Raw genomic sequence first — 4,983 nt, 5'->3', positions numbered from 1 at the left:
ACATAACTAATAGGTATTCAAACTCATATAAGTGTGTTTTTGAACATATAGAAACTGCCAAGCCGAATATGATGAACATAGAACTATAAAAGATTTACGTATCAAATGATCTAAGCAGTTTGTCAAAGAACGAATCACCAATGTCGAGTTTCAGTTTCCAGGAACTCGAAATATCACTTACACTTATCTACAATATTCATATATTTGTATGTAGAACACGAAAGATCTACCGATTGTTTATTATTTGAAAAAATATGTGTATGTACTCAAAAGTAGTTATTGGAAAAACCGTCGTAATTATTAGTATAGCTTATGGAAGTTCCGCCATAAAAAAAAAAATAAATATTAAATACCTTTACCCACTAATACTTACCTACACATATCGAAGATAACGCCGGACTCATTCAATGTTAAGTAGGCATGCTTTAAAGTGGTTTTCTTTAGTGCGTTCCACTGCATTAAAAAGAATAATGGGTAGAAATAAAACGGAAAGTATCAGTCAAGTACCAATATCAGTTTACAAAAGCGATAGTTCCGATTTGAGTAAAAGTATATGTACTTACATATACATACATACATTCATGCACGGTAGCTATAGCTACACCGTGAAAAAAACTGTACATCCGCCAATTTTATATGTATTAGGAACAACTTTTATTGGTTAAATTGTACCAAACCACTACTCGTATTTGAAGCAACAGCGCAAAGGTTGTTGATTTTTTACAACGATTTTTTTTTTTTTAACTAAATTTGTACTTAACAAAACAATTTTCGCATTTAGATAAAAACTGTATAAATTGTTGTTTTAAATACTTTTAATTTGAGTTAACAGTGCAGGTAGTTGCCGCAAAAGTATGAAGCTGTTGAATTAAATACATGGATTTTCGAGGTCCCAACGACGAACACCTTTGGCGGAAAGAACTTACGTATTTGATTCAAATACTTATTTGTTGGGAAAAAAGTGAAAACTGTTGGAGAAAAAGTGCAATCTTTCTGGATTACACTGAGAAAAATTTTTATGTAAACTCAATTGATTGGTTTTGGTTTGAAAGAAATTTTTGTTTAAGCGTTTTAAGTTTATATGTATACAATATAATAAAGTAAACAATGTAAGTTTATTTTGTACATATTTGGTAATTAAAAGATAATTATTGCAATAAGTACTGATATGTTCTCATTTTCGTTGTTGGTCTTTCCGACAGAGTAGGAGTGTGATGTAATGTGGAACGATTTTCCGTCATCCCTTGTCAAACCGGTGGCACAACGCCGAAACCGGTTTGTCTCCAAACCAAATTTGACAAGGGATGACGGAAAATCGTTACACATTACATCATACTGATATGTTATTGGACTTTTATGTTTCTCATTAAAATGAAAAATTAAATTTTTTGACAGCGTGAAAAAGTTATTACAAATAGAGCAAATATGAGCGTTGGTGGAATAAGTACTTTTCACTGGACATTATTTAGTTTAGAAAAAATATTTTGTAAATTTGGAATTTTCTCTTCAGAAGAGATTTCAAATATAAATTCTTGTAAAAAAAATCCACCCATATTTGCTTTTTAATGAATATTCTAAATTAAATATGAAACATATTTTTATTACCACGAAGTGAGGTTTGTACCTTGTAGCTTAAGCCGTCCAAATAGACGTAAAACTCTAACAGATTTTCGACTGAATCACCAATAACAAAAACTTTGGGCTGTAGTTTTAACTTTTCTTGAATGGCACGCTCCTTCGTTTCATCTTTTTTTGTTTGAAATTATTTAAATAAATTTACTAAATATACTATCATGTCTTTTTGAGCGATAGATATTGATGGCTTGGATATCTTACTGATTCGAGGAGGTAATATTATTGAGTGCAGTCAATTGAGCAAATTAAAGTGATTTGATAAAAGTGATATGATAATATCCAGCTTTTCAATACTTACTTATATTGATATCATTTGACAGCGTGGATGGTCCTGCTGTTGAAAATTTCATCAATATCGTGATTGCACATCATTTTTAATATCCCCACAAATTTAATTAAACACTCAGACAAAATTTTTATGACGTTGCTAGATAACTCCCATTCCAAATATGTAGTATATCACTTTCAAAGTTCAACATAAGGTTCCAATACCTTGCTGACTTTCACATGAATTTTCACAAACTTCTCCGGACACACTTATAATATTCAAATCCATATTTTTAAACTTGAAAGGAACGTCTGCTTTGTAAATCAATTGCCACAAAAATGACGCGTCTTTAATTTTCTCAACAAGTTCAGCGGTAATTTCAATTACTAATGCCGTTGTTAAGAAAATTTTACTTTTAGAAGTACCGATACTTCTGTGAATTTCGTTGTTGGCGCAAAGATTTACTTTTAAGTCAACAGCGTGGCTTTTGGAACTGAAATTCAACAGCGAAAATTTTTAATCGAACTACTTTACATTTGTTGTCAACAGTTTTACTTTTGTTTATTTTTAACAGCGTGTCAACTGTTATGCGAAGAGTGGCGCTGTTAGTTCAACAATGAGAAAATTGTTGAAATAAACACGATATTCGTGTATTAAAGATTTTTTTTTTGTTGTGGCAAGTGATTTTTCCTTAAAATTTTACAGGAGCTACAAGTATTTGTTTAAAATGTGTTTTTTTTTTCTCTCAGTGTAACCGTTTTAAGCCAAATAATCAGTGATAACGCCAAACAATCCACTTCAATACACTGAAGAAGTCAGATAATTTCATAATGTATTTTCTTATAATTCTATGTGCTATTGCGCGATCGATATCGCCTACAAATTGCTGTTAAAACTACTATCGTGCCCTACAATTAATTTATGTAAAGTCAATTAAACAGAGAAAAGGCAATGGACGTTATCGTCTAAAATTTACCGATTAGATACAAGCCTTTGCACATTCATACATTCACTTACCATACGTTTTTAAAAATGATTAAAATTCGACTAAACAATTCTTCAAGAAAGAAAGAAACACTTCTAAGTCTATGATCAATAAGTCTTATAGTTCTAGAAAGCCAGAAAAAAAGTGCGTGGGAATGCTCTCGAATTGTACAAACTAGTGCTGCAAAACCATCGATGGAACCATCGATGTCATCGATGGGGCCAATGCTTTAGTCACTATCGATGGTTTTTTGAAACCAGTGCAGTTAGTTTAAAAATAAATTACTGTATGCTCATTGGACAACAAGTAGTCAGCCATAGGCGCGGACGCACGACTCATCTTCTTGCCAGAAGTAGGTAAAAGCAGCCATGTGCTCCCCAAAGATTGGGCTGCTCTTTCTCCTGCTTTTTCGCACTGGATTTTCACGGCAATCGTTAAGCCAGTGCTATTTTTTTGGGGTACTGGTATGGTGAACAGAAACGAAAATGAACACAAATCCTTAACCAGGGAAATAGACAACGTGATCCCGCGTCTGAGTTTCGGAAGGTTTCTAGAAGCTACAATAGAAGTAGCGGTTAGCGTAAGGCCATGAAGTGGAAAGGGAATGCAACGCAGGTCTATACAGATGGTTCAAAAATGAAAAAAGGAGTAGGAACTGCAGAATACTGCATAGCACCGGTAATTCATATGTCTGAGCTGAGGTTTTTTGCAATAAAAGAAAGGACAGAGATACTACACGAAATTAACACGACAAGCGAGCAAATAAACATTTACCTAAGGTCCATTCTTTTGCAACCGAGCTACAAAAGAACACTCGCTTAAATGACGAAATACACGCAAAGCAACAACACAAACTCGGCTATTTATCCGAGTTCAGCCAGGTCGGTTAAAAAACACGTGACCTGAAGAGTAGTGTTGTTAAGTGAAAAAACTGCTCTATTGTGAATTCTTAATGGGAAAGTGGAGAGGGAAATTTTTGTTTTCGTATATACATTATTTATATTTTAAACAAATATATACATATATTACGCAAATACCTCGCATATTTAATTACCAATTTCTATTGTTTTTTGTGTTGTGTGAATACCGTTGAACTTATCACATGTTTCTTGCCAGCTACCAGTAGGGTTGCTTAAGTAGCTGGAAGGAAATTTCACCCAAGTTGAGCGTTCTTTTGTCGCTCGCTTACAACAAAAAATGCAGCTACAGATAGTCAGGAGGCCATTGAGGCTCTACTTTCATATGAAACAAATTCGATCACCGTCGCGGACTGTAAGGAGGCTATAAGTTGGCTAGCTGTGGCTAAAACCGTCCACCTATATTGGGTCGTAGGACACAAAGGTGTGGAAGGTAATAACAGAGCTGACGAGCTAGCCAAGAAGAGCTTTATGTTAGACGCCTCACTAACCACGAATATACCAATTTATCTCGGGGGAAATATCATAAGATCTCCTCATATACCGCCAAGCAGATAGGCTTTGGAAAAGAGCTCAGGGCTGCAAACTTGCAAAAATTATGTGTAATTCTTACGATAGGAAACTTACTGATTTCCTAAGCCTACAAGCAGCAAACAAATGAATCGAAAGCCAGAAAAAAGATTTCAAGAATCTCGCCAGAATTAACAATTTGTCTTACGAAACACTTTTGTCTTAGAAAAAAAAACGTGGTAAGTTGAAAGACTATTAGTCGACTGAAAATATCTCCGAAAACTGAAGTGAAAGCGTACTTTGCCCATTACATAAGTAGCGCTATACTGCTTAAAGGCGACACCACATTTTCTTCGACTTTGAATCCACTTTTGATTATAGTGCGACGCAATTTGGGATAGCGAAACGTTTAGCGTAACCTACACCTCCGTTAAAATGGTGAAGGACCTCTCCGAGCCAATCGACAAAAAACGAAACCGAGATTGCAAACAAGGCGACTCTGTATAGCTATTAGTTGGCCTTAACGCTTTCTCCAAATTAGAAAACCAAGCAATTGATACAATACTCGTATCAAAGTTTATGTAATTAATTATTTACTGTGCTACTATATATGTATATTTATGTATGCATATATTTTAAGGAAGTGAAATTTAGTTTCTACTTTTTCT

Source organism: Rhagoletis pomonella, unplaced genomic scaffold (genome assembly GCF_013731165.1).
Source record: "Rhagoletis pomonella isolate Grant_MI unplaced genomic scaffold, Rhpom_1.0 Rhpom_scaffold_00003, whole genome shotgun sequence".
Lineage (NCBI taxonomy): Eukaryota > Metazoa > Arthropoda > Insecta > Diptera > Tephritidae > Rhagoletis > Rhagoletis pomonella.
This window is presented reverse-complemented; position numbering follows the sequence as displayed.